Here is a 16,743-nt window from a genome sequence, read left to right as displayed (position 1 = left end):
GGTAATTGAATCATGGGGGCAGTCACCCCCATGCTGCTGTTCTCATGATAGTGAGTGAGTTCTCAAGAGATCTAACAGTTTTACAAGGGGCTTTGCCCCGTTTTGCTCAGCAATTATTGCTGCTGCCATGTGAAAGCCATGTGTGCATGTGCTTCCCTCACCGCCATGATTTTAAGTTTCCTGAGGCCTTCCCAGCCATGCTGAACTGTGAGTCACTGAAACCTTTTCCTTTATAAATTACCCAGTCTTGGGTATGTCTTTATTAGCAGCATGAGAACGGACTACTAGAGGGGTATTCAGGTCCTAGGATTTGCACTTTTCATAATGATAATGACATAAGTAATGTGGAAACAGTGCCACAATGCATGAGACTGTTACACATTCCACTCCAGGTGGGAAGTGCAGCATTCAGGCACTGGGGACCAAAGGACTCATGGATTGACTCTCAGTTGTTTCTGACTCAAGGGCAGTTCAGGAGATCACTTATCTCCATTTGTGATGGTTCAGGATTCTTCAGTGGGGGTTGGAAGAGGTGCAAGTTGAGAATTTGCGCAAAAAATTGTGATTTTTTTTTTTTTGAGACAAGGTCTCACTCTGTTGCCAAGGCTAGAGTGCAGTGGCACCATCATGGCTCACTGCAGCCTCAATCTCCCAGGCTCAAGCAATCTTTCCTTTTCCCACCACAGTCTCTGCAGAAGTTGGAAGTACAAGCATGTGCCACCATGCCTGGCCATTTATTTTATTTTATTTTTTGTAGAGACAAGGTCTCATTATGTTGCCCAGGCTGGTCTCCACCTCCTGGGCTCAAGTGATCCTCCTGCCTCTGCCTTCTAAAGTTCTGGGATTTTGGGCATGAGACACCATATCTAGCACATTGTGGTGTTTCTTATACATGAGAATACTTGGAAATATGGATGTGTAAACTTTTTAAAAAGAAAACTCAAGTTGAACAATTCTGGAACTAAACCTTTGAATATTCCTGAGTATTCGGGACAGAGACATTAGGAACTTAATTCGACAGACCCACCTGCAGCATTTGGGATAGATCTCAAAACTGGTAGGCTGTGGTGCCCCAAAAGGGCCAGCTGAGAACCAAATTCTCAACTTGCACACCACTCCCTACAATGAGGAAACCTGAACCATCACAAGTAAGGCCATCTCATAGGTCTCCTGGGGCTCTGCACAGCCGTCCCCTACAATGGCCCTCTGAATCCCAGAGTGGACTTAGGGGAAGAATATAACTTCCTTTTAAAGTAGTTCTACTCTGCTGCTATAATCTTATGAATTGGGAAGCTGGAAATTAGGGGAAGAATCCACATTTTCTTTTAAGAAGAAATCTAATATACATTCAGTCCAAGAGGCAATGTGAGGACTAACTGATGAGGAAGGGTGCTGAAGTTATCTTTAATTTGAACACAAAACATGAATGTAAAATCTCCTGGAGGCATCTCTGGCCCTCAGGAGCATCTCCTTCTGCACCAAAGAGGTGAAGGCAGGGAGGCCCCGCCGGAAGTCAAGGCGGGACTTGAGCTCAGTTCCAGGTTCCAGGAGGGAGAGGGAGAAGCGGGCAGACACTGAGCTTGAGCAACAATCCCTCTCTCCTTTTTTTTCCTGTACCAACTTGGCTAACCCCTACTGCTTAACCAAGGAAGTTTTGTCTTCGATGCCATAGGGGCCAGAAGAAATGACCTCAGCTCAGCTCAGTGGCACATGCCTGTAATGTCAGCTACTTGAGGTTGAGGCATGAGGATCGCTTGAGCTTAAGAGTTTGAGGCCGCAGTGAGCTGTGATCAAGCCACTCTAGCCTGGGAGACAAAGTGAGACCTCATCTCTTAAAAAGAAGAAAAAGAAAAAGAAATGACCTCAAGAATATTGCAAAGCTGTCATATCACCTTCTTGTTTCCTACAGCTCTGTAAGTGCCCATCTCAAAACCCAGAGCCCAGTTTGGGAAAGTGCTCTGGTTAGTGTAAACTGAGGACTAGCAAAAGCAAATGTTCACTGCTCATTCACGTTGGAGCCACAGCCTCTCCTGGGAATAACAGCCTTCTGGAAACACAACAGGGAAATGGACAGCTGAGGACAGGTGACATGTGCCCACCACTTCCTGAGAGTCATCAACTGGAGCCTCTACAGGAGGGTTGTGTTGTGTTCTCCACTGCACAGATGAGGAGACCACAGCATCAAGGAGAGCTCTAACTTACTTCTGAAGGTTATTTTAATGCAATCCAATAAAGCTGCTTCCTCGGGCATATGTAGTGCAAACCTATCCTGAAGTTCACCTTTAGGGACACACACACACACACACACACACACACACACATACACACATACACACACACACACACAGAGCAGTTATTCAGTGAGAACAAATGAACCATTCCAGGTTCATCTGCTGAGACATAAACCTGAGCATTGCTTAATTGCATGCTCTCAAAATAGTACGCAGCCTTGGGAGAGGACAATTTGAGTCACTGCACCCAGCTAGCAAAAGGCTTTCTATTTCTACTTTAAGCTGTTGAAAGGCCCTTGGGTAGAATGTTCACAGGAAGTGGCCAACAGCTGAATTTCCTGACTTGTGCTTTCTCCATGAATAGGAGGCTCCTAAGGGACACCACCTGGAATAATTCCCACTAAAAGAGGAGAGTCAGAGATCCACAGTCAGCAGCACCTCAAATATTTCCCTAGAGCACTGTGGAAGTTTACAGGTTCCTTCTTTTCCCTATAAAGGTACTTTTTTTCACCCTCCAGAATGAATATTACACAAGAATATGACCACGAAAAACTACATAGAGCTGTCTAAGATGACAGATGAATCAAGACTGATTTTATACAAATGTCAAAGCAGTGTCAGGTTCCTGCCCAGTGTCTGCTGTTCTTCAGACACCTTCACGAATATCACTCAGTTGCAAAAGTGGTCTGTCCCATGAATTGTCCTATTAAGAAGTTTACTTTGCAAAAGTTTTTCTACTTTAGTTTCTCTCTGTTCCGATGGCAGGGTGCCCTGGTGAAAGATATGTACCAAAAGAACCATTAGATATATGAAGACTGCCAAACTGTCCTTTCTTCCTGAGAGACAAAGTGAAACAATAGCTCACAGAGGTTCCAGACACTCAGAAAGGAATACTTACCCTTAGGGAATGCATGAAAATACACAGTGATAGTATTGTGAACAATGCCCCCTAAATCAATACGTTCTTCTGACTGCTGCCCCCAAGTCCACACTACCGTGTCCTCCATGGCTAGACATGCAGCACGCCACAGCAAACACAGGCACCTGCCAACACTGGCAAAGGAATGCCAGCTGCCATTTGCCTATTAATAAAGGAAGCACAAGTCGTTAAAGGCTGGGAGATAGACCAGAGACTAGAATTTTCTAATCAGAACTAATCCCTCCAGGCATATAGCATTTGATACATCAAAGGCTTAATATTTGATACATCAAAGGCCTTCTCAGTAATTCTTTTGAGGAATCAAAAAACTATGCTAATGAATGTATGAGTTCTGGGCTTTTTAATCAGAACCTTTTTTTCTGGCTTGGGATAAACTTTTTATAACTTTGTTTGATTGATGAAGCCTCTGCATGTGTGCTATGATTGAAGAAGATCCAGGGGAACCAAGTGTTCCCAAATACCTTCCCTGCCAGCTCACCGCCCCCATCTTAGTGAATCTCTTAGGTTAAGGATTTGAGAGCCCTATTAAAATACATGTTGCCCCAGAGACATAATGGAAAGACACAACTGCCCCTTAATACATTAGGACTGACTCTGTCCAATCAGCTCAGCTGTCTCTTCAGTGGCATTGAAGGATTTGAATTCAACTGATACCTTTGATGGGGCTTGATAAGGCTGTAGACGTTCATTACTTGGGGGTATTGGTCCCTGGGATAAGGGGGAAACATCCAAAGAGGAAAGAATAAAGGACTACAAAAGGGCATAGGATCACTGGAAGCAGGTGGATTCTAATCATATCAATCAGATAATTATTGATTTGAGCACTCCAAGAGAATAGTAGCTTTGAAAGAGACTTACCTTTTCTCCACCCTCTCCTAACTAAACTGCCAATCTCTAACCCTTCTGGGCTTTATTTGTATGTCATGTAAACTTTGTTGCAATGCTAATTATATGAGATCATGTTTTTGGTTCATGTGACTGCCTTCCCCAAGCACCTCAGCCAATAGCCAAAGCCTGACTCAAAAGAGTCACTTAAAGATTTTGTCAGTGATTTCATCATTATCCAGTTAATTTCATACACCTAGAGAGGATCTAAATAATTTTGATTTGTCTTCTATTTCATGTTGGATGAGGGTATTTTCTTTCCCTTTGATAACAAGGGCTTGTCATCCAGGCTTCCACTTTCATGTACCATGCATTTACTGAATTACATCTTCCAGGTGGGCAGACAGCTTTCTCCAGAGCATGCAAGGCTGGATGGGTGGGTTTCAGCCCATGCATGTTCCCTACCAGGCGCTTTGTAAAGATACACACAATGTGGGGTGTGCTAGCCTGCTTCGCAGCTTGAGTGTTACCTTAGGTCATGAAGAGACCACTGGTTTTGTATCTGACCACATTGAATATAACAAGAACTTCTGAAAAGTTTTACTGATGTGGTTTAAAACATGTATTTTAAAGACTCTAAAATAAGATATTGTGCATATAAATCTACAGAAAGAAAAATAACTGTATAAAAGTATGCCATGGCACTTCCAAGTTTTAGAACACATCCTTACAACCACATACAAGCTAGTAGACTTATACAAAGGCTTAGATGATGATTGTTAATTTGTGCAAGTTTTAATGAAACCACTTTAATGAGCATTATAATTTCCAGCAAAGATCACTCTCCTGTATAAACATCAGGATGGCGAAGCCTTTACTCCAGAACATAATTCTTCTCCCACTTAACTTCTACCAAAGAAGAGAAAAGTGGCAATTAGAAGGGATTTCACTCTGGGTTTTGTGATTATGGAAAAGCCTGGCACCCAAAGTTCAATAATCCCATGCCACTTTGACTTCAGAGCCTACCATGAATCACTGGGAACCCCACTGCATACTGAATGCGTCAAAAACACAAGACCTTGACCTGTAGTGTCCACAGAGGCCTGCTGGTCTCCTAGAGAGGAATGCTGACCTCTGATCCAAATAAAGAGACAACATTTGGCTGGATGCGGTGGCCCACGCCTGTAATCCCAGCACTTTGGGAGGCCAAGGCAGGTGGATCATGAGGTCAGGAGTTCGAGACCATTCTGGCCAACATAGTGAAACTCTGTCTCTACTAAAAATACAAAAAATTAGCTGGATGTGGTGGTATGCGCCTGTAATCCCAGCTACTCTGGAGGCTGGGGCAGGAGAATTCTGAGAACCTGGGAGGCAGAGGTTGCAGTGAGCAGAGATCGTGCCACTGCACTCCAGCCTGGGTGACAATGTGAGACTCTGTCTCAAAAAAATAAAATAAAATAAAATAAAAAAGAGACAAGATTTTCTTTCCTAAGCTTGATGCTCTTTATTTTGTGCTCTGTTACATTCTTTCGCATGTAGCAATGTATTTGATCCATTACTGTTTAAATGTATTGAGCTCCACTTATATTCTCTTCCCTGATGCTTATGTGGCCAGCAAAGAGCTGTCCACTAAATTCACTGATAGATGGAGGGAAACTATTTTTATCAAACATATATTCCCCTTTTTTCCCTTAAGCATATCACACTTCTTCTTTTTTTGTACTAGCTAATGCTGTCTATTCTGAATCCTCAACACCATTTCACGTGCACGCTCTCTCTCTCTCTCTCTTTCTCTCTCTCTCTCTCTCTCTCTCATTTACCACGTATCTGTTCTCAATCCTTCACAAGCTTTAATCATAGCTCTCCCTCCACCTGAAAGCCCTTCTCACTATTCTCTTAAGTGACATAAAGCTAAAAATTTGATTTAAATTTCATTCTGTGGAAAGCAAGGACGGGTAGGTGGAAAACACTTCTCATTTATCTTTCCTAATAAGTCCTGCAGAGGTTTGGAGTCCTGGCACTGAGTCAACACAGGGCCTCTTGGCTTGCATAAACTGAACAGTTTAACTATTTGGGCAATCAGAATTATTCTACAGTCCATTTAGAAAGCCCCTGAAGGACCTTAAGGTGGCTTAATAAAATTAGCCAAGAATACTGAACTTGAAAATGGAAGAGTTCTGCAGAGCTGGTTATCACTGACATATGGATGGTTTACTTCAAATAGAAGCTTCAAGAATTTCATGGCCACTATTTTTTCTTGTTATTTTGTTTTAAAAGGAAGGGGTACAACTTTAAGTATTGCTAAAATCCCTAAGCTTTTATTTGAATAATACACACCAAAGATTATATTCACATAATTGCTCCAAAATGATTAAAGAAAAACTGCAAAAGTGATTACTCATTGATTACTGAAATTTCTCACAGCCATTAAATTCATTGATGGCCATTCTTCCTCTTCTCGACACCAGCAAAATGGAGGCTTCAGTCACATTAAGAAAGAAAAATCGACTTTGACGTATTTTTTCTTTACTGTAGCTGGGCACTCCTAATCTTGCTACCTAATTGGCTAATGCCAATTGACATTGAAAATTGATGCTGAATGACAGGTATAGTAACAAAAATACAAAGAAAGCTGCACTGGGCAGCTCTTTGTAAACTAGATTAATGATCAATAGAACACAGTGTATTGCCAAACACCATTCCCTTGGTCCCCGATTCATTGGCCTAAGAAATTAACTGTTTTCTGTATGCTGAAGGTTTCACTCATATATCCCATTGACAACTTGCTGCTGTCTAGCCAGATAGGTGTAAAGAAGTAATTTCGACCTGAAGATTTAATAGTACTAAGTCTCTAATTTTCCTTGCTTTTTATACTTTTTAGGTTTTTTATTCATGTGTGCTCAGGATTACACATATACAGCTCCCTGATATTTATACTGATTATGTGAATTCTTGCTAAGTATAAGCCCTAAATGCTATGCCAAAAAAGAAGGCAAGCAAAGGATTATGCCTGAACATATTTCCTCCAATGATTTGTTAAAACAATTGAAGCTGTGAAAACATATTGAGTGCAAATCTGTATACAGCTAAAAGAGTTCTCACTTTTGCATTTCATCATCAGTCTTGAGCTGGGTGATGATCACGGGTGACGTGTGTCATCTGCTTTGGGGTCAGTTCTTGTAGCAGCTTGAGATGCTGCTGTTCAGTTTTATCCACATTCTATCCACTAAGCTGCACAGGGAGAGAAAAGACAGACAGATCTACTTTGCTTCGATCAGAGTATCTTTTGTGATCAAGACACGTTTTATTGTTTTCTGGAGGAGCATGATAAAAGGAAAGGTGAATGGGAGTGAGTTTACCTGAGAAAAGCAAATGATACAAAATCAGGGACTAGCCAATAGCAAAGAAGACTTTAGGATGCATCACAGGAGACAGAGCCCTGAATAGGAACTGATACTTAGGCAGGTTCTCACAGTTAGCAACCATTTTCGGTAAGAAGGGAAGAGGAAGAACAAGGCATAGACATGCCTATGTTCAGTGCATGGAAGGTAGGAAAACAGAAGGGCAGCCCTCCAAAATGCTTATCTAGCTGTTTTGTTGCCTCTCACTGAGGGCTCTAACTTTAAATATGTTTTAAATGGGAAGCTGATCAATTGCCTTCCCTGTTAATGCTCTTGGCGCCTGCAGCAGAACCTGCCGGGTGGGTTTCACTGAGAGGCACACGAAAGCAGAGACCATTGCTTGCTGCCATGATTCCAGTGTTGATCTGCAGATCTCTACTGCTCATCTGCTAAGCAACTGTGAGCTGTCACTCCTACCATGGAAAGGCAGCTTCCTTGTCATGGCACTTAGGTTGCAGGCTCTGACTTTAACGCCTGTAGGAATTTGTCCAAAATTTGCCCGCAACCTGTACACATAATCTTTTCCTGGAAAAAACAAACAAACAAACAAAAAACAAAAACACCTACATTTAACACAGACAGCTGTGCACACAGGCAAATGGGAAGCTGTCTGGAACCTTGTGAGAAATATTGCTGCGTGGCCCCAAATATTACACCATTCACCACTTCCTGATGCTTTTAGCTCAAAGTCCTTTATTTGGGCTAAAATAACATCTTCTTAAAGGCTTAAATTAAAATGCAAATATGTTACCTGGAAGGGGAAATTATTCAAGTTTACTAACACATTAGTGAGGATTGGTTTTTCTGATTAGAAAAAATGTCTTTTTAAAATGCAGCATCCTAAAAGACTAGAATATACCTTTGGATGGTTGTTTAGGGTGAGGGAGAGGCAGAGAAAGGACCCAACACCCAAGATTTTAACCAGAGAGAGTGAATGTTTTATCAGCTGAGCATGTTCTGAACATCAGGGGCTGTTACCTATTTTAGTTAATATTTATACCAACTGTATGAGGTACATTTAGTATCCTCACCTTACAGATAAGGAAACCAAGGCTCAGGCATTTTAAATAACTCTAATAAGTACAGTTCTAATAGAACCAAGAGTTATGCCTGGCTTCTTAGATCCTAAAGCTAGTGTCCCAGCAAATGTCTGAAGGGGTTCGAGGGCTACCAGTGAGTACACGAATTGACAATAGCCTCTGCCTTTTCCATTCATCTAAACACCAAAGAAGAAGAGGAAGGAGGAAAGTAAAGATCACCGCATAGAAGATCACCACACACTCCAGAAAATTTGGACTATAGAAGATGCATGTAAAGAAAGACCTGTTACATTTTACTATTTTAAAATGTCATATGACTTTGTAGGGTGATGAAATTATTGTATATCTTGATTCCAGTTTTTTAAATCCATTTGTGACAGCTTATCTAACTGTATACTTAGGATCTCTGGCTTTGAAGCCATATAATTATAATATGAAAATAAGTCATAGGCTTCACTTAAACACTTTTAGGATCAGCTTCCAGGGTCTATGCTAGCTCTTTCTTTCCCTCTTTGGTCAGAATAGAGAAAAAGAATTTCTTCAACTAAGAGAATAAGATAGATCTTTGACTTGTACATGGCTAATACAGATGTCAGGAAAGATTAATTTTTAATAAGGTCCATGGGAGTTTGTGTTCCTTCTGATATATCACTCATGAACCTGATGATAACCATGGCAAGAATTCAGGGCAGAAAAATTCTCTGCAATGATGGTCCTAAACTATAAAGAAAATCAATGTTAACTTGATAATTTTTAATTTATAATCCAACATCCAAAGTAAATTCATCCGTCCTTTGAATGTTAAATTCATTTAAAAATAATGCTAATCAGATTCTCTTTTAAAAGTCTAAATATACTTAAATAAGGCTGGTAGTATAATTCTTATAGAACAATGTAATTACTGTGGTCTTCATATACTTGCTTGTTAATTGACTATTGAAATTGGAAAAGCATTTCCATAATTAATATCATACCATTTTCCAATTGTAAATTTGATATAGGAAACTGATGCAGCCTCAGAGGAACTGAAGGTAATAGCTTTTTGGGGGGAATAGACTGTTTTCTTACACAATCCAGTATAGTTGCCTGATCAATACAGTATTTTGCTTTTTGAAATCCTATGCACAGAGGGAGTAAAGTGAAAGCAGCATGAAAGTATTGTTTCAAGTTATTTTTGAATAGGTTGAAAAAGGTGAAATTTGGAGGGGAAGGTGGAAATCCAGTGTGATCAGATATACTGCAGAGTTTATCTGGACAGCTCAAGACATGCCCTAAGCCGAACAGCATACCAATTGCAGTAGAAGCTCTTTACTCCTCAATGTGTTAAATTTACCACAGGCCACCCAAGATGCCAAAGGCTTAAGAGTAGATGAAAGAAGATAGTGTATTAGTTCTCATGCTGCTAATAAAGACATACCCGAGACTGGGCAATTTATAAAGGAAAGAGATTTAATTGACTCACAGTCCCACATGGCTGGGGAGGCCTGACAGTCATGGCAGCACGTGAAGGAAAAGCAAATTCATATCTTACATGGCATCAGGCAAGAGAGCTTGTGTTTTATAAAACCATCTGATCTTGGGAGACTTATTCACTGTCACAAGAACATCATGGGATATATTCATTCGCATGATTCAATTACATCTCACCTGGTCCTTCCCACTACATGTGAGAATTATGGGAACTACAATGCCAGATGAGATTTGGGTGGGGACACAGCCAAACCATATCAGATGGTGACCAGCTCTTTGAAATTTGAAGAATACCATGATAACCACCAGTATCTGTCCAGTGAATCTACACCCTTTAGTTTGGTCAATATAAACCACAGATCAGTCTTTATTATTAATGCAGTAAAAGCATTTAACATTAGATTCACCCTCTAAATAAATTTTTAAGTATACAATACCTTACTGTTGACTATAGGTACAATGCTGTACAGCAGATTACTGGAGCTTGTTCATCTTGCTTGACTGAAACTTTATGCCATATGATTAACAACTCCCATTTCTCCCTCTCCCTAGCCCCTGACAACCATCATTCTCTTCTTTGATTCTATGAACTTGACTATTTTAGATACCTCATATAAGTGGAATCATGTACTTTCTATGACTGGCTTATTTCATTTAGCATGATTTCCTCAAGGTTCATGCATGTTGTTGCATTTTGCAGAATTTCCTTCTTTTTTCAAGCTGAATAACAATTTATTGCATGTATATACCACATTTTGTGTATCTATTCATCTCTTAATGGAGATTAAGGTTGTTTTCACATCTTGCCATTGTGAATTGTGCTGCAATGAACATGAAAGTACTAATAACCTTTCAAGATCTTAGTTCAATCCCTTTTTAAAAAAATACCCAAAAGTAGGATTGCCAGATCATGTGGTATTTTCTATTATTAATTTCTGAGGAAACTTTGTGTTGTAATAATTTGCTTGTAATAATTTGCTTGTAATAATTTACACTCCCACCAACAGTATATAAGGATTTCAATTTCACCATATCCTCACCAACATTTATTGTCCATCTTTTTTAATGATAGTCATTGTAATAGGTGCGAGGTGACCTCTCATTGGGATTTGTTTTGCCTTTCCCTGAAGATTAATGATGCTGAGCATATTTTTTCCCCAGATAACTGTTGGCCATCTGTTTGTCTTCTTTTAAGAAATGTCTACTCAAGTCTTTAGCCCATTTATGCTTGTGGTTGTTGCTGTTTTACTGTTGAGTTGTAGGAGTTTTTTAATATAATTTGGAGATTGACCTCTTATCAGATACATGGTTTGAAAGACTTAGCATTGTGAACATGTTTATACTACCCAAAGCAATCTACCGATTCAATGCAATTCCTATCAAAATTCAAATGGAATTTTTTACAGAAGCAGAAAAAACAATTCTAAAATTTATAGAACCACAAAAGACTATGAATTGCCAAATCAATCTTAAGAAAAAGGAAAAAACCTAGAGGAATCACATTTTCTGATTTCAATGTATATTATAAAGCTATAGTAATTAAAACTGCTTGGTGCTTGCATCAAGATAGGCATATAGACCAATGAAACAGAATAGCAAACCCAGAAATAAATTCATGTATATCAAGTCAATTGATCTGTGGAAAGGGTACCAAGAATACAAAATAGCCAAAGGATAGTCCTTAACAAATGATGTTGGCGACCCTGGATATGCACTTGCAAAATAATGAAATTGGATCCTTATCTTACTCCATACATAAATATCAACTCAAATGACTTGATTGAAGACTACATGTAAGACCTCAAACTGTAAAAGTCATGGGAGAGGCCAGTTGCAGTGGCTCCCACCTGTAATCCCAGCACTTTGGGAGGCCGAGGCAGGCAGATCATGAGGTCAAGAGATTAACCTGGCCAACATGGTGGAATTCCGTCTCTACTAAAAATACAAAAATTAGCTAGACATGATGGCATGTGCCTGATGTCCCAGATACTTGGGAGGCTGAGGCAGGAGAATCACTTGAACCTGGGAGATGGAGATTGCAGTGAGCCCAGATCACACCACTGCACTCCAGTCTGGTGACAGAGTGGTACTCTGTCTCAACAACAACAGCAAAAGTCATTGGTGAAAACACAGGAGAAAACTTTATGTCACTGGTTTTGGCAGTGATTTCATAAATATACACACATAAATATACCATAAATAACAAAACCAATTTTGGTTTTGTTACCAAAACTAAGCAAGTGGGGCTGTATCAAACTGAAAAGCTTCTGCACAACAAATGAAACAATCAACAGAATGAAAGACAACGTACAGAATGGGAGAAAGTATGTCTTATTTTATCTTCTAAAGATAGTCACTCAGAAAACCTGAGACTCCTAAAAAGGGAAAGGGAGTAGAAGACTGGCTTATTATTATTAAAACATTACTATTACTTATTAAAAAACAAATACACTAGGCTAACATGTTTTTGATGACCAACTTGGAGCTGGGCTAGTCTCTGAGATGACAGGACAGAGAAGTTGTGAAAGGAGAGATGGAGAAGCAGAGGGGCAATGTAAAAAGCACAGGGTGCTTTCCAAGATGCTGCAGGAATTTCAGTCTGTGCTTTGGAGTGTCTTCTGGTCAATGCAACCTCAGGGGCAACTAAAGAAGAGATGTGGGTGGGAGTTCTAATGCCCAATTTCACTTCCAGAAGGGACTGGTCCTTGCATTTTAACAACCCAGGAATGAAAACCAATGTTTAGTTTAAAGGGCAAAACTGTTCACAGTATCCCAGCTCATGGTAAGCTGGACACAGGGCATAGAGTCTAGGAAATAAAGAGACTCAAATTCAAGTTTTGGATTCGCTACCTCACTGTTTGAGTGAGTACTTTACTTTAACCCTGGAGACTTCAGTTTCCCTTGTACACCATAAGATGTGAAAGCAAATGATCTGTCAGGGCACTTCTGCTTTAGCATTGAATATTTATTATTATTATTTTTTTCTCAAGGAGAATAGGCCTTGGGATAAGACTGGAGAAGTGCTAAAACATTATTTTCACCATCAATATGCAATCCACATCCTTTGTTCTTAGACTGTTTCATAGATTATCATGTTCTTTGTTATGGGTTGATTTATATCCTCCTCAAATCCATATGTTGAAGTCATAACATGCTGTATCTTAGAATCTGACCTCATTTGAAATAGGCCATTGCATATGCAGTTAGTTAAGATGAGGTAAAAGAAAGTAAAGACATTCAAAAAGGACAAAAAGAAGGGAAATTGCTATTGTTTTCCAATGACATAATCTTATATATAGAAAATCCTACAGACTATACAGAAAAAAAAAAAAAAACCCAAAACCTAGTAAACGAATACAGTAGAGTTGCAGGATACAAACTCAACATGCAAAAATCAGTAGACTTTCTATATACTGACAACAAATTATCTGAAAAAGAAATCAAGAGAACAACCCCATTTACAACAGCTATTAAAAAATACTTAGGAATGAATTGAACCAAGGAGGTGAAACACTTGTAAACTGAAAATTCTAAGACATCAATAAAAGAAATTGAAGATGACACACATAAATGGAAAGATATCCCATGTTCATGAATTAGAATAATTAATGTTGTTAAAATGTAATGTTCATACTACCAAAAATGATCTAAAGATTCAATGTAGTCCTTATCCAAATTTCAACATTATTTTTTTTAGAAATAGAAAATAAACCTAAAATTCATATGGAACAAAAAAACTTTGAGTAGCCGAGACAAGGCAATGATGAAGGAAAAGAACAAAGGTGGAAGTACCACCCTACCTTATTTCAAACTAAACTGCTTTTTTCAAATGATGAAGGTTGTTGAGGATGTGGAGAAAGAGGAATCCTCATAAACTGTTGGTAGAAATGCAGCCATTTCGGAGAACAATTTAGAGGTTCCTCAAAAAACCGAAATTAGAATTACCATATGATCCAACAGTTTCACTTTTGGGAATTTACTCAAAAGATCTGAAATTACTTTGTCAAAGAGATGTCTTCTTCCTGATGTTCATCGCAGCTCTAATCATAATAGCCAAGTTATTAAATCAACTTAAGTGTCCATTAACAGATGAATGGATAAATAAAATGTGGTATATATGCACATGGAATACTATTCAGCCTTAAGTAAAATAAGGAAATTCTGTCATTGTGACAACATGAATGGAATTGGGGAACATTATGCTAAGGGATGTCAGGTGCAGAAAGACAAATACCATGGTTTTCATTTATATGTGGAATGTAAAACAATTGAACTCATCAAAGCAGGAGTAGAGTGGTGGTTACAGAGGCTGCCAGGGTGGGGAATGGGGAGAGGACTGTCAAAGGGTATAAAATCTCAGGAAGACTATGTTCTACTTCTTTCTTTGGCTTTAACTACACGGCATAGAGAATAGAGTTAATAATAGAGTATTGCACATTTCAAAATTTCAAACTTTCTCACCCCAAAAAATGTTAAGTATTTTAGGTAATGAATATGTTAGCTTGATTTAATTATTTCACATTGTATTTATGAATTATAATACTACTTTGCACTCTGTAAATTTATATGATCATAAATTATCCATTTATAACTTTAAAATGAGGTTTCACTGGAGTAGGATGGGTCTTATTTAACTTGACTGGTGTCTTCATTAAAAGCAAAACTTTACTCCTCATAACAGCTGAAAATCCTGCTGTTATTATCACTGTCTTCGTGTGACAGATGGGTGAAATGAAGCACAGGAAGGTTAAGTACCTCAGCCAAGGTCCCCAGCTAATAATTAGTAGAATCAGAATTTGAACCTAGGTGTTCTGGTTCCAGAGCCATGGTTTTACCACTATCTTATGATAGCAATTTCCTGTTTATGCTGGTATCTGTTTTGTTTAATTAATCTTTTTTTGTCCTCCAGGCCAACACCACACTATCTTAATTACTACAGCTTCGTAACGAATTTTTGTAGGGCAGATATTGGCTTTTGATTTCTCTTTTTTACAATGTTCTTGGCTACTCTTAGAGTTTTTATATTCTCCCACAAAAATTTTGAAGTAATTTTTTTGAATTTTTTTTTTTTTTTTTTTTTTTTTGAGACGGAGTTTCGCTCTTGCTACCCAGGCTGCAGTGCAATGGCGCGATCTCGGCTCACCGCAACATCCACCTCCTGGGTTCAGGCAATTCTCCTGCCTCAGCCTCCTGAGTAGCTGGGATTACAGGCACGCGCCACCATGCCCAGCTGATTTTTTGTATTTTTAGTAGAGACGGGGTTTCACGTTGTTGACCAGGATGGTCTCGATCTCTCGACCTAGTGATCCACCCGCCTCGGCCTCCCAAGGTGCTGGGATTACAGGCTTGAGCCACCGCGCCCGGCCAATTTTTTTGAATTTCACAAAAATTCCTTTTGGGGCTGTTATTGGAATCTATGTATAGATTACTTTGGTGAGGACTGATACCTTGCAGCATTGCATCTTGTATCCATGAGCCTGGTCTGACTTTGCATTTATTCACAGCTTCTGTTATGTTTTTCAATAGTTTCACAATTTTCTCAGTAAAGGTCCTATGCATAAACAACAACAACAAAAAAAGCAAAACTTTGCACATGGAAAAAAAATGCTTGCTGGGAAAATGCCATGTGATGGTGGGAGTGATGCTGCCATAAGCCAAGGTACCAGTGGAATCTGGGATAGAGGCCTGGGACAGATTCTGCCCTAGATCTTTTGGAGGAAGCATGGCCCTGTCCATACCTTGATCTTGAACTTCTAGCCCCCAGAACTGTGGTACTTTGCTATGGTAGCCCTAGCAAACTAACACATTTCTCCACCTTGCTTCTATGCACGTCACTTTCTTAGCAAATTCTAACCAACACTTCTCACTCGACTTTTCTTGAAACTCAAGTCTTCATTTCTCCATTCAGGTCAAACAACGTTTTTGTCACAACAAGAGACTTTTTCCATAAATTTGGATGGCCACTTGTCATTTGATTTTAGTAAGCATGGAATAGGGTTAGGCCATTAACTTTTCTATTTAATCATGAAAATTAAATTTAAGTCCTTCTACATATATACTGTGTTCCATTACCTAAGATGCAAAATTTGTTTAAAACATGATGGCAGTGATGGCAGATGATACGAACAGTGATGGTAGTAATAAATAAGACATCCTGGAATAAACATGAGATATTACAACCCTTCCAGTATAAACCTTTTTTTTCTCCCAGAGATTGATAAGAATTTCCTAAGCATTTAGGCCCTATTCCAGTTCCCTTTACAGAATATTGAACTGGATCTACTGAGATTTAATGTGCCTGTCCATTAGATTTGATGTTTCACCAACCATCTTACTCTCCAAGGAAGTGTTACTTTTAGAAATTAAGGCAGAAATCTGAGATATAGCATATATCAGCCACTTAGAGCAGAAAATGCATCCATAAAAGTATAAAGCAGAAGAGTGTAAGAAGAGCATGATTTAAGTTAAAATTGTGGCTTTATAATTTATAGATTGAGTAATTTAAAACTACCCTCCCCCCAGTATTTAAAGTCCCTTAGAAAGGGGGAATCTCTCCTTATTACACAAAATGAGCACACACAAATTCAGGGCTTAAAACATTGTGTTAAATGATAGTAATACATCTGAAAATAAACTATCCCAGATCAGCGCTTCTCAAACTTTCATATGCAAAAGAATCACTTGAATTATTGTTAAAATGCCGATTCCCAGATATTCTGGTATATTCTGATGTGGTAGAAGCTACACATCTGCATTTTATTTTATTTTATTTTGAGATAGGGTCTCATTCAGTTACCCAGGCTGGAGTGCGTTGGTGCAATCTTGGATAACTGCAA

This window comes from Saimiri boliviensis, chromosome 13, assembly GCF_048565385.1.
Source record: "Saimiri boliviensis isolate mSaiBol1 chromosome 13, mSaiBol1.pri, whole genome shotgun sequence".
Classification (NCBI taxonomy): Eukaryota; Metazoa; Chordata; class Mammalia; order Primates; family Cebidae; genus Saimiri; species Saimiri boliviensis.
This window is presented reverse-complemented; position numbering follows the sequence as displayed.